This window comes from Canis lupus, chromosome X (genome assembly GCF_048164855.1).
Source record: "Canis lupus baileyi chromosome X, mCanLup2.hap1, whole genome shotgun sequence".
NCBI lineage: Eukaryota > Metazoa > Chordata > Mammalia > Carnivora > Canidae > Canis > Canis lupus.
In genome coordinates, this window is record NC_132876.1 from 1,927,837 (window position 1) to 1,942,897 (window position 15,061).

Genomic DNA, 15,061 nt, shown 5'->3' on the forward strand with positions numbered 1-15,061 from the left:
AGAGGGAGAAGCAGACTCCATGCACCGGGAGCCCGACATGGGATTCGATCCCCAGTCTCCAGGATCGCGCCCTGGGCCAAAGGCAGGTGCCAAACCGCTGCGCCACCCAGGGATCCCTATTTTTTAATTATAAAGCATCATTGCAGAAAATTTTGAAAATGCATATGGAAATCACTCTGGAAACTGTACCACATGGAGAAAACTGCTGTTACTCTTTGGTCTGTATCTTCCTAGACCAAGGATTCTATTCTGACTCATGGTTGAAAATCCATGGGTTCTGTGACCTTGGATGGGAAAAATACTTCATCTTGATGTTCACTAACCTCTCACTGAAAAATCAGTTTTCCTTCAATGAAAAATGTAGGCCACAGACCATGGTAGTATTAGGAGTACCGTGACTTTGTCACCAATAGAGATGAAAGATGCTTTTTTTAAAAAAAATTCTTATTAGATTTTCCTGTACTTTATTTTTTTATTAGATTTTATTTATTTATTTGACACAAAGAGAAAGGACACAAGCAGGGAAAGCAGGATAGGGAGAAGCAGGCTCCCTGCTCAGCAGGGAGCTGAGTATCAGGACCAGAATCATGACCTGAGCCGAAGGCAGATACTTAATCGACTGCGCCACCCAGGTGCCCAAAAGATACTTTCTTATTACATTATAGTTATAGATATTTCAGAAATATCATTTGTCCTCATCATGTTTCACACCTAGGGTAGTTATTAGACCTAGTTATTTAATGGTTTCCTAAAGAAGCACATATTCCTCTAGCACCCATTTCCACATATGTTGTTTTTTTTTTTAAATATTTTTATTTATTTATTTTTATTTATTTATGATAGTCACACAGAGAGAGAGAGAGAGAGGCAGAGACATAGGCAGAGGGAGAAGCAGGCTCCATGCACCGGGAGCCCGACGTGGGATTCGATCCCGGGTCTCCAGGATCGGGCCCTGGGCCAAAGGCAGGCGCTAAACCGCTGCGCCACCCAGGAATCCCCATCCACATATGTTGTTAATCAGTTTCTATGCATCTAATTTTATGCATTTCAAAACATTCTTCTGAGGAGGGTTCCAGAGAGCCCAAAGGGTCCATGGCAGAAAAAGGCTAAGAACACTTGTGTACATTATACCATGCAACTACAAACATTGATGCAGTTTAGTACTTGAGTAGTCAGTATGTGGGGAAAGAGCCTAAAGAAAGCCCTAGAGCAGGAGTGCAATAAAGGGAGACAAAGTAACATTTAAAGCTTACTTGAAAATATCCTATCAAATATTTTGATGAACACATTTAGTGTTTTGCAGAATCTGTGCAAAGTTTAATGCTACTAAATCTGTTTAAGAATACTTTTTTTTTTTTTTACAGAATGCCTGGATGGCTCAGCAGTTGAGTGTCTGCCTTTGGCTCAGGTCTTAATCCTGGGGTCATGGGATTGAGTCCCACATCAAGCTCCCCACAGGGGGCCTGCTTCTCTTTCTGCCTATGTCTCTGCCTCTCTCTCTCTCTCATAAATAAATGACATCAATCAGACATCTATCTGTAGATGTCACACTTATGGGCGATTCTTTGTTTTTTCTTACTTTTTATTTATTCATTCATGAGAAAGAGAGAGAGGCAGAGGGATGCGGGACTCAATCCCAGGACCCCAGGATCACACCCCAAGCCGAAGACAGTCTCTTAACCCCAGAGCCACCCAGGCGTCCCTGAGAAACAAAATCTTAAGCAGGCCCTGTGCACAGTGCAGAGCCCGACACGGGGCTTGATCTCAACCCTGAGATCATGACACCAGAGCTGAAATCAAGAGTTGATGCTCAACTGACTAAGCCACCCAGGTGCCCCTTTACACCAGCGTTTTTGATGAGCACATGACTTTTCATTGAAGTCCGTGCGCCTATTTAATTAGGGGCATATCCGTTGTTTATGTGTTTTCATTGCTCCAAATGACAGGTATGGATATGTGCTGATGATTCCACTCCGTGCCTGCATCTCTAGCCTCCCTCTTGAGCCCCACATTGAGTAGGCTCTTCAGTATTTCCGCCTGAGTTCCTCACAGACATTTCAAACTTAACAAGTCCCAGACAGTTCTCTTGCATCCCCCCCACCCTTCATATCTGCTTTTCTTGCTGTTTTTTTTTAAATCCCAGTACATAACATCAGTATCCATCCTGTTACCAATCCAGAATTCTATGAGTTGTCCTTTGATTCTACTCTTTCCTTTACCAGCAACTCCTGTGGGAATCTACATTCAAAATGTACCTCAGAGCCAACCACTTCTCACCACGTGTAATGCTAAGAACTCAGTCCAAGCCACAAGTCACCCCTCAATGGATGCAGCAGGACTTTGGGCGACATTGAGCAGCTTCCTCACTGACACTCATGAAACACCACACATTTCATAGGACTATTTGTTAAAGTGACACTCAATTCTAAATGATGGTATTGTTCCACATTTAGTAACTTCATCTGGCCAATACATTTCAGCTTAAGTACTGAATTCCTTGCTGCTCCATGCTGAAGGATCTGCAGTTCATCAGGCTGTCATCCAACCATTTATTCCACGATGGAGTTAGGCGTATACAGTACTTCAGGCCCTGTGGTAGGCAGGCTGTAGGATGATTGAGACATTTTGGTACCTTTCATCATAGAACTTCTGTTTGGAGAGAGAGACAGACTTCACGTAATTGACAAATAATTATGTAATTTCAGTAGGTTAAGTGCTCTGAAGAACAAGTGGTGGTGGTGGGGTGCTTACTATGATCATGAGTAATGGAGGAACAGTCCCACCTGGAAGGGATAAGGAAACCTGTGCTGAGGAGGCAATGTTGAAGCCGAGAATTGAGGGTGAAAAAAGTGGGCAAGATGGAGTGGAGAAGGGCTTTCCTAACTGAGAAGAGCCTTTGTGAAGGCCCCGAGCCTGGCGCATGAGAGAGCTTAGCGGTCTGAGGCACTTAAGAAGCCCTGTGTGGCTGGAGCAGAGCTGGGGAAGGGGGTGGCAGTAATGCAGGCAGACAGGTCAATGGGCTAGGTGCACTTTTTTTTTTTTAAGATTTTACTGATTTTAGAGAGAGTGTGAGCATGCTCAAGCAGAGGGAAAGGGAGAAGGAGAGAAAAGATCTCAAGCAGACTGTGCTGAGCACAGAGCCCAGCACAGGGCTGGATCTCACCACATTGAGATAATGACCTGAGCGGGAATCAATCAAGAGTCAAATGCTTAACCAACTTAGCTACCCAGGTGCCCCGGTGGAGGATTTTTTATGTTAATGTCATAGCAGTAGGAAACTATTGAAGAGTTAGGTTGTTTGGGGTTGGAGTTTTTATCAAAATATTACAGCCACTTGATAACAATATAACTTGTCTCAAAACAGGTTATGGTGAAAACAGCAGCCTACCCCTTCCTCTTCCTGTTCCACTACCCAGATAGGACACCTTTTAACTGGTTCTACTTTCAGTTTCTTTGATGGTTACCTTCAAAATTAAGTCACATGCTTACACATCTTTCTTGATTTATACCAACCTTTGGGGAATTATATGAACTCCATGAAATGAAAGAGGATGTCTTAGTGTCTATCACCTCCCATGTTGAGACTCATATTTTCTCTGTAACTTCAACTATTAACATCAGCTTTAGTCTATATGGCACTTCTCTGTTAAGGTGAAGATGTGAATGACCCTGCTTTTTCTCCTACCTTTTCCCCACTTTTACTTCTAAAAGCTACACTTGACCATATCAGTTCTTAAATTTGTTAAGATTTGTGTTCTGCCCTACAACCACATCCAGTTAGCCATAGGTTAATTTTAAAGTTGAAAACCTATCGGAGTGCCTGAGTGGCTCAGTGGTTGAGCGTCTGCCTTTGGCTCAGGTTGTGATCCCGGGGTCCTAGGGATCAAGTCCTGCATCATGCTCCCTCTGGGGAGCCTGCTTTTCCTTCTGCCTGTACTTCTCCCTCTCTCTGTGTGTCTCTCATGAATGAATGAATTGAATGAATGAATGAGTGAATAAAATAAAATCTTTTTTTAAATAAAATCTTTAAAAAAAGAAAGAAAGAAAACCTGTCAATGTCATTGACATTGTTACACATATGTAAATATTGTTTATCCTGAGGTCAAGTCACAAATGCTAGAATGACATTTCCTTTATAGGTCTGCAATCACAGTTGCTAGACCACTCAAAGGAGAGTGTGACCAAGCAAGGTAAATTGGATCCTCTTTTCTTAGACTCTGTCACCTGCTTAAAATCCTTGCCAGAATTAACCTGCTTTATATTTAGACCTTGGCTTTCTTATACAGGTCTTCCCACTGTTTCTGATTGCGTTTTGCTCTTTTTTAATAGTATTCCCTGATTTTGTTGTAAAATCTTTCCAGCCATGCTGTTTCTTTCTGCAGTTTTGTGTCATCATCTCCCCTTTCCCCCTCAGAGATTCCACTCAGAACTCTCTGTTCTCCTTCTGCAATCTGGATATTTATTCTCTAAGGTTGTACTTAGCTGCCACCTGGATCTTCCCTTCACTGAGCTCTTGGGTTGGAGCCCCAGAAGCCATGTCTTTTACATGGTTTACTCCTTGTTTTCTGGAATACACCTTTAAATAATTTACTAAGATAATGGTGTGTGTGGGCAATAAACTGTAGTGGACACTGTTATTACTTACCCACGTCCATTCCTTCTTTACCAATTCCTATCAAAACCCTGGTATGATTCACCTTTCTACCTTACCACCACCAGAATGGATCCTTAAGTCATTCCCCACATTGTATTCCCTTGGCAATTGTTATTGATCAAGGTTGGACTTACGGTCTCAGTTGGTCCATTCAGAATGAAGGGAAGAGCTTTGATGGTATATTCAGGGTAGACTCTCTTTCCTTCACTGGATATAAATCAGGAAAGTGCTGTTGGCAGCTCTGGTGTAACCTCAGGCTGAGGTACTACCAAGCTTGAGGACAGCACTTCCTCACCAAGGTTGGTGGAGCAGAGGGACAGGAGGAACCTGGTGTCTGCCCCAGCTCTGGGCTTCCAGTTATGTGAGAATATATTTTCTTATTGTGTAAGCCGGTTTGAGTTGGCTTTTCTGTTACTTGCAGCCAAAAGGATTATAAGAGACAAGTCTTCTGAGTCACTGCATGTCTGAAATGCTTTACTTATGCTCTTCTCGATTGAGCATAGGATTCACCCCTGATTTTGAAGGCACTACTTCCATTGTCTTCTAGTGTGCAAAGTCACTGATGAAAGAAACATCTGATGTTAATCTGATTGTGGTTCTTTGGTAGGTGGCCTTTTTTCTTCTTCCCTGGAAAATTTTTAGGATTTTTTTTTCTTCAGTGTCTTGAAATTTCAGGAGAATGTGTCTGGAATTGTGTCTTTTTCATTCATTGTACTGGGGTCATTCAGTCAAAATACTTTTTGTCTATTGTCAATTCTTTTAAAAAAAAAGTTTCATTTTTCCATTTTCTCTTTTTTTTATGGAGATTCCTTTTAGCTTAATTTTGGACTTCTTATATTGGTCCTCTGTCTTAATCTTCTCATATTTTCCTTTTGTTTTCTTTCACTCTGAATTTTGGAAGATCTCCTAGACTCTATTTCCATCCCTTCTGTTAAATTCTTTATTTCAGCCAAATCTTTTTCTCTACTTACTGTGAATCTTGTGTGCCCACTGCCTAGATTCAATAATTGTTAACATTTTGACATACTTGCTTGGTCTGTTTAGATATGTGCATTTTTATATCTTTTTGCTGACCATTTGCAAGGAATTTGTAGATATCATGACATTTCATCCCTAAGTACTTCAGCATACATCTCCTGAAAATAAGGACATTTTCCAATATAACACAATGCCCAGAGCACATCTAAGAACATTAACAGTTCTCTAATGTTATCATCAGACAGTCATTCTAAATTCTAATTTCTCCCAAATGATTCTTACCGCTGTTTGGGAAGAGGAAACTGGAAAGCGATTAAAATTTATACCTTACATTTGAGTATGTTTCTTTTTTCTCTTTTATTTTTTTAAATGTTTTTTTTTAATTTTATTTATTTATGATAGGCACACAGTGAGAGAGAGAGAGAGGCAGAGACACAGGCAGAGGGAGAAGCAGTCTCCATGCAAGGAGCCCGACGTGGGACTTGATCCCTGGTCTCCAGGATCAGGCCCTGGGCTGAAGGCGGCACTAAACCACTGAGCCACCTGGGCTGCCCTCCTTTTTCTCTTTTAATAAAAACAGCCCCACCCATTCCACCTGTGACATTGACTTTTTGAATCAACCTGCCCAGTTGTTTTACAGAAGGCTCATATTCTAAATGTGTCTCTTTTCCTGTTTCTCCCTTATAATTAATTATAAATGAAAGGTTAGATTAGAGGGCTTGCTTAGGTAAACATATTGGGCAAGATTATTTAGTGTTAGTATCAGATCAGGAGACACACACTGGATAGGTATCCTGTGGCTCCTGATGTTCTGTTTTACCATTTGGTTGAGGAAGCAGATGACTACCAGGTCTCTCCAGATGCAGCTGCACAATTTTCCTGTTGTAATTGATAAGTAATGTGTGGTATGATGCTTTGGCACCGTACAGAGGTTCTGTGGCCCAACAACCATTCACGCAATGATTTTAGCATTCATTGATGATCCTTTCTTGCTTTAATCTGTTATTTCACTGGGAATTACAAAATGATGGATTTTCTGATTCTGTCACCTCTTCTACATTTAATATTGGCATGCTTCTGTAAAGAACTTTCCCTCAATCAAGTAAGGAAGAACTGTATTTCCTCCTAAAAAGATACCATAAGTACTAAATCTTTGCCTTTAATTACTAAATTAATTACTAAATTCCAAAGTAAGGAGTTGCTGTAATAGTCACCCTCAGATGGTGGCAAACTGTCTGCTGTTGTGTTTTCTCTTCTCTTTCATGTCATTGTGGACTCACGGATTTTTGTTTATTGAATGTTTTACAATTCAGCTATAGTCACTATTTTTTTATCCAATTATTCCAGATTTGGTCAATGAGAACCCCTTCATGCTGGCACCTGGGTCCTTTGGCATACTCTCATTAATGAATCTTTGAGTGATTCTTTGCTTTCTGGTACAGTAAGAAAGCATGTGTTCTTTTTCCATGTGTGCTTTTCCTGCCCCAGAACTGGTTCCAAGAGCTCTGATTCCTTTTAGTGGAGAATGGTATTTAGTAGCCAAGATTTGGGTGCTAGATGTGCTCGTTCTTACAGGGGTGACATTCTCTCTAGGTTCTCTCAGTGGATAAAGCTACAAAATATACTGAAAAGGATTTTAAACTAATATTGGAAATTTAACATTTGAGGGCTTGTCTTTAACTTTTATTCTTTCATATCTTTTTCTTACACTGAAAATGTTGATTCATTTTTTAAGATTTATTTATTTGAGGGCAGCCCTGGTAGCTTAGCGGTTTAGCGCTGCCTTCAGCCCAGGGCGTGATCCTAGAGGCCTGGGATCGAGTCCCATGTTAGGCTCCCTGCATGGAGCCTGCTTCTCCCTCTGCCTGTCTGTCTGTCTGTCTCTCTCTCTCTCTCTCTCTCTCTGTCTCTAATAAACAGAAAAAAAATTTTTTTTGAAGATTTGAGAGAAAGAAAAAAAATTAAAAAAATAAAGATTTGAGAGAAAGAGACAGAGTGTACAAGTTGGGGGAGAGGTCGAGAGGGGGGAAGCAGACCCTGCTGAGCAAGGGAACCCGGCAATGCAGGACCTGATCTCAGGACCCCAAGATCATGATCTTACCCTAAACCAAGAGTTGGGTGCTTAACCAGCTAAGCCACACAAGCGCCCCAAAGATGTTGATTCTTAACATACTTGCTTTATCAAATAATATACATAAAATAGTTATAAAATTATAATACCAATATTACCACTAACCTGCAGTCTCAGTGATTGAAGAATCACAGGACAGAGTTCACAGCAACAACAGCAGCTGGAAACCAAGGACAGAAATCCTGGAAAGCAGATAGACACAGGCAGGGGGCCCAAATTTTTCATATAAACTTGACCAAATTCCAGCTATGGCAAAATAAATGAACAGAACTTCAGATGCCTCCCACCATAGGGGAAGATAGTTTGGAGTTTGAATTCTACCAATTTGACTGTCTGCTAAAATAAATTGGTACTGTTTATTGGACTATAACAGAATCCAAAATCTGTCAGTCTATCATTCACAATGTCTGGACATTTGAAAAATTGGAAAATGTGATCCTTACTCAGGAACCAGGGGTAAGCAAATTTTTTCTGTACACAGTAGCTATTTTAGGCTTTGCTGGCCATGTAGTCTCTGTCACAACTATGCAACTCTACTGTTATAGTGTGAAAGCAGCCATAGATAGTACATAAGTGAATAGGCATGATTGCATTCCAGTAGAATTTTATTTATAGATAGTAGGTCAGATTGGGCCTGCAGGTCATACTTTGCCTACCCCTCCCTGTTCAAGAGAACAGGCAATCAATGGCAACGTACTCCAAGATGACCCGTGTTGGAATTAGCATAGACAAATTTTTAAAGCAGCTGTTGTAACTATGCTCAAGTACATAAAAGAAAATAGCTCATAATGAAAACACAAATCAGTAGTCCTAAATCCACTCATATTGATAATTACATTGGATGAAAACAGACTCGACATTTCAGTTAAAACAGCAGAGATTGTAAGCTGGATTAAAAATCAAGGCCCAGGGGATCCCTGGGTGGCTCAGCGGTTTGGCGCCTGCCTTTGGCCCAGGGCGCGATCCTGGAGTCCCGGGATTGAGTCCCGAGTCGGGCTCCCGACATGGAGCCTGCTTCTCTCTCTGCCTTTGTCTCTCTCTCTCTCTCTCTATGTCTATCGTGAATAAATAAATAAATCTTAAAAAAAATCAAGGCCCAGAGCTTTGCGCAGTGGCAGTATTGTAGCCAATGAGGTTTATCTGAAGCGCGATTATTGCTAATTGAAAAATCAAGGCCCAGGACCTCTGGGTGGCTCAGTCTGTTAAAAGCATCTGACTCTTGATCTCAGTTCAGGTCTTGATCTCAGGGTCATGAGTTCAAGTCCCATGTTGGGCTCTATGCTGGGAGTGCAGCCTACTTAAAATCAAGGCCCAACTATATGTTGTCTGTGAGAGAAGTGGTTTTAATATAAAGACACAGCTAGGTTGAAAATAAAAGAATGGGGAAAGGTATACTGTGCAAACAGTAAGCATAGGAAAGCTGGAGTAGCAATACTAATATCAAAAAAAGCAGACTTCAAAACAAAGGATATTACCAGAGATAAAGAGACACACTTCATAGTGAGAAAAGGATCAGCTCATCAGGAAAGCATTGACAATCACAAATGTGTATATGCCTAGTTATAAAACTAGTTATAAAGCTGCCAAGTACATGAAGAATAATTGGCAAAATTAAAGAGAGAAATAGAGAAATTTGTAATCATACTTGGGAAATTTTAATACTGAGTAATTATTAGAACTAGACAAAAATCCGGATGCAGATCTGAACATTACCAGCCACATTGACTTAATCGACATTTATGGAATAACACTCAACAATTGCAGAACACATTCTTTTCAAATGTACATAATACAGTTCAACACTATATCATTTGCTAGATGATAACACAAGTCTCAGTAAATTCCAGAAGTTTGATTTATGTTCTTTGATCAGAATGGGATTAAATTATAACAAGATCTAGAAGAAAAACCCCAACTATTTAAAAATTAATACATTTCTGAACAGCCCATGGGTCAAAGAAGTCAAAAGAAAAATTAGAGAATATTTCAAGTAACAATGAATTATAATGAAAATAAAACATTAAGATTGATAGGATGCAGTTAAAGGAGTACTCCATGAAATTTATAACCTTAAATGCATTTACTAGAAAAGAAGAAAGGTATAAAATTAGTGATCGAAGATTCTACTTTAAGAAGCTAGTAAAAGAGGGGATCCCTGGGTGGCTCAGCGGTTTGGCGCCTGCCTTTGGCCCAGGGCGCAATCCTAGAGTCCCGGGATCGAGTCCCGCGTCGGGCTCCCGGCATGGAGCCTGCTTCTCCCTCTGCTTGTGTCTCTGCCTCTCTCTTTCTCTCTCTCTCTCTCTCTCTCTGTGTGTGTGTGTGTGTCTATCATAAATAAATAAAAATAAATCTTAAAAATAAAAAAAAGAAGCTAGTAAAAGAAAAAGCAAAGTAAATAGAGGGAAGGAAGTGATAAAGGTAAGAGCAGGAATTTATGAAGTAGAAACAGCCATAGAGATAATTAACATAGCCAAAAGTTGGATCTTTGAATATATCAACAGATAATCCCCTGGCCAGGCAAATCAAGATGAAAAGAGAAGCTCGTGAGTTACCTATATCAAGCGTAAAAGGAATGTTGCTGAAACTTCTTCAGACATTAAAAGAATCCTAAGGGAATGTTATAAGCTAAAGTTGGCATATGAAATGGACAAATTCCTTGAAGAAAAGGACATGTCAAAACTGACATAATTTGAAATAGAAAATACTTAATAGCCATTTATCAAGTAAAAAGATTTAATTCATTATCAGGGTGCTTGGCTGGCTAAGTTGGTAGGTAGAACATGGGACTCTTGATCTTGGGGTTGTGCATTCAAGCTCCATGTAGGGGATGGAGCCTACTTCAAAAAAGATTCCCCCCAAAAAAAAGTAAAAAAGAAAATTCTAAGCCTAAATGGTTTCACTGCTGAATTTTTTTTTGGCTTTTTAAATTTATTTTTTTATTTTTCAAAGATTTTATTTATTTATTCATGAGAGACAGAGAGAGAGAGAGAGAGACAGAGACACAGGCAGAGGGAGAAGCAGCCTCCATGCATGGAGCCTGATGTGGGACTCGACCCCGGGACTCCAGGATCAAGCCCCGAGCCAGAAGGCAGACGCCCAACTGCTGAGCCACCCAGGCATCCCTATTTTTTTTTAATTTAAATTCAATTTGCCAACATATAGTATAACACCCAGTGCTCATCGCATCATGTGCCCTCCATAATGCCCATCACCCAGTTACCCTATCCCCCTCCACTTCCCCTTATGCCACTTTTGGTTTATTTCCCAGAGTTAGGAGTCTCTCATGGTTTGTCTCACTGGTGAATCTTATCAAACATTGAAGAAATAACACCAATCTTACATAAACATAAGCTTTTAGAAGATTTAAGGAGAAACACTTCATAGTTTATGATTCTGCCATAACCCTGATACCAAATCTTACAAAATGATTACCTAACAAGAAAATTATAGACCAATATCCATCCTTAACATAATGTCAAAATCCTAATAAAATATTAGTAAGTCAAATTAATATATAAGAAGATAATGGATCACAACCAGGTGATATTTTTCTCAGAAATAAAAATGTGATTTAACATTCAAAAGCCACTCTGTAGTTCACCGTATTAAGAGAATAAGGAGGGGACACCTGGGTGGCTCAGTTGGTTAACTGGTCAGCTCTTGATTTGATCTGGATTTCATCTCATGATCTCAGGGTCATGAGATCAAGTCCTGTGTTGAGTTCCACACTGGGCATGGAGTCTGCTTGTTTCTCTCCCTCCTCTGTCCCTCCCCACCATTTGTGCATGCATGTGCACACAAGTTCTCAAATAAATAAATAATCTTTTTATTTTATTTTTTAAGATTTTATTTATTTATTCATGAGAGACACAGAGAGAGGCAGAGACATAGGCAGAGAAGCAGGGTCCATGCAGGGAGCCCAATGTGGGACTCGATCCCTGGACTCCAGGATCACGCCCTGGGCCGAAGGCAGGCGCTAAACTGCTGAGCCACCCAGGCATCCCAATAAATCTTTTTAAAAAGAATAGAGGAATAAAAACATAATTATCTCAATAAACATAGAAAAAGCATTTGACAAAATTCAATGCCCTTTCATAATAGAAACTTACCAGATTAGGAATGGAAGGGAACTTGATCATTTGTTATGATGCATTTATGAAAGCTACAGATACACTGTATTTAATAGTAAAATATTGAACATGTTACCCCTAAAATCAGAGAAAAGGCAAAAGTGTGTCAACACTTAATACTTATGTTTAGTATTGTACTAGATGTTTTAGCCAGTATGATAAGGCAAGAAAAGATAAATAGCATTAATGTTAAAAGGAAATAAAACTATTCTTTTTGGGGGTAATGTAGGAAATTTGAGAACCTATAGAGGAGAGAAAAAGCAACTAAAACTAAAAAATGAATTCAGCAAGGTCTCAGGACATAAGATCAATTATGCAAAAGTTAATTGAAAGGTGAAAATAATCAGAACCATTAGGAATAATTTAATGAAAATGTACATGGTCTATACACTGAAACCGAAAACATGGATATAATAAATTAATGACCTAAATACCATGTTCATGAATTGAGTGGTTGACTGTATGTTAGTTCCCCCATCTTGACCTATAGATTAGACATAATTCCAGTAATAACTACAGTCTTTTTGTAGAAATTGACAAGCAGATTCTAAAATGTATATAGAAATGCAAAGTACTAGAACATTCAAAGCAATCTTGAAAACAACAAAATTGGAACATTTACCCTACCTGGCTCTGACTTCCTATAAATCTGCAGTAATCATGACTACTTGATACTTGCAAAAGCATAAACACATAGTTCACTGGAGTAGAAATAAAGAGCCCAGAAATTTTCCAAAGTTCTGTGACCTTTTTTTGTTAGAGAGAGAGAGAGAACAAAGGGGGTGGGGTTGGAGAGGGAGAGCAAGCATCTTTTTTTTTTAGATTTTATTTATTTATTCATGATGGGGAGGAGGGCAGAGACCCAGGCAGAGGGAGAAGCAGGCTCCATGCAGGGAGCCTGATGTGGGACTCGATCCCGGGACTCCAGGACCACACCCTGGGCCTAAGGTAGGCGCTTAAACCACTGAGCTACCCAGGCTGCTCAGAGAGCAAGAATCTTAAGCAGGCTCCATGCCCGGTGCAGAGCCTCATGCGAGGTTTGATCTCACATCCCCGAGATCATGACCTGAGCTGAAATCAAGAGTTGAATGCTTAACTGATTGAGCCACTAGATGCCCCAATGATCATTTTATTTTTAACACAGGCACCAGAGCAGTTCAGTGGGAGAAAGGACAACCTTTCCACCAGATGGTTCTGAATCATAGCAAATAATGTTTATACCAGACAAAAATGAACCTTGACCCTATCCATGTTAGTTTTCTAGAACTGCTATAACAAAATACCACAGACAGGATGGCTTAAAACTCAAGGTGTCAGCAAGGCCATGCACCCTCTGAAACCTGTAGAGAAATCCTTCCTTGCATCTTGCTAGTTTCTGGTGGCATGCTGGCACTCTTTGATGTTTCTTGATTTGCAGCTGCATAACTGCAGTGTCTGCCTTCCTCATCACATGGTGTTTTCCTCATGTGTCTGTGTCTTCACATAGTTGTCTTATAATAAGGACACCAGTCTTAGTGGATTAGGGGCCCACCCTATTCCAGGATGACCTCATCTTAACTAAACAGATCTGCAACGACCCTATTTCCAAATAAGGTCACATTCTTAGGTACCGGGGTTAGGAAACTTCAACATTAAAATTAAAATTTTTTGCTCTTTAAAGAATACCGTTAAATTGAAAAGACAAATCACTGAGAAAATAGTTGAGACAAGTAATAGAGAAAATAGAAAATCATATATTTGACAAAGTACTTGTATTTAGACTATATAAAGAACTCCTACGGTTCAATAATAGAGGAAAATTTTTAATAGATACTTCACAAAGGAGGGCATATGAATGATGACCATGAGAAAGTGCTTAACACTATCCATCAGAGAAATGCAAATTAAAACCACAATGAAATACTACTACACATCCACCAGAATGGCCAAAATTGAAAATTGACAATAGCAAATATTGATGAGAATGTTGAGTATGACTGAATGAGAAATGGTAGCAGGGAACTTTCTGTGGTCATAGTGATGTTTTCTATCTTAATAGAGGTTTGGCTTCTACAGATGCATGCACTTGACAGAGCTCATCAAATGATACACATGAAAGATTTGTCATTTCACTGGTTGTAAATTTTATCTAAAAAACCGAAAATGAGTTCTCAACTCTAGTTAATGGTATGTGTGCCAAAGTATTTGGGTATACTTGTGTGCAAACTTTGAAATGCATTGAAAATAAGATGGAGGGGATCGCTGGGGGGCTCAGCGGTTTAGCGCTGCCTTCAGCCCAGGGTGTGATCCTGGGGACCCGGGATTGAGTCCCACGTCTGGCTCCCTGCATGGAGCCTGGTTCTCCCTCTGCCTGTGTCTCTGCCTCTCTCTCTGTCTCTCTGTCTCTCATGAATAAATGAATAAAATCTTTAAAAATAAAAAAGAAAATAAGATGGATTGCTGGATAAATGAATGATGTCAACGATGGCAAAATCTAGGTGATTGAGTATGTGGGTGTTCTTTGTGTGGTTTACTCAATTTTTCTGTATGTTTGAATTTTTCTTTATAATATGTTGGAGGAAAGTCACTTGGAACAGTTCTTTCCTGTGTGGTTTTATTATTGATTTGATATACAGCCAGGTTTATTTGTTTTCAGCATTGTTTACTTTTTTCCTCTATTTTTAGAATATGTAAAGTATTTAATGGTTCAAAAGTCAAGCCTAATTTAATATGGGGAATTGCTACTTCACTGAATCTTGTTTAGTTGTGATCATAGAATAACAAGTTACAATTGTAATAATGGTTCTTTATATTAATGGCTTATGTGCCCACATTTTATGTATATGTAAGCAACATTAAAATGCAAGTTGATGTCTGTTGAATCTAGTATAACAGACTTGAATTTTTTTAAGCCAACCCATATAAGAAATATATATGCAAGGCCACCTGGGTGGCTCCGTCAGTTAAGTGTCCACCTTTTGCTCAGGTCATGATCACCGGGTCCTGGGATCGAGTCCTACGTTGGGCTCCCACTCAGTGGGGAATCTGCTTCTCCCTCCTCCTCTGCCCCTCCCTCTGCTCATGCTCGCTCTCTCTCTCAAATAAATAAATAAAATCTTGAAAAGAAATACTCAGAAGCCGCATTTCTGTTTCTACCCCCTTGATTCCCTTGTAGGTGATCACTTTATT

General features: G+C 39.8%; 1 protein-coding gene and 1 pseudogene across 5 annotated transcripts in view; both read left to right on the top strand.

The window, feature by feature from the left end:
- Positions 1–15,061, top strand: part of MECP2 (methyl-CpG binding protein 2) — a 68,592-nt gene that overhangs the window by 12,967 nt on the left and 40,564 nt on the right. The window lies entirely within an intron of this gene.
- LOC140628975 (U4 spliceosomal RNA) lies at positions 8,864–8,942 on the top strand (annotated as a pseudogene).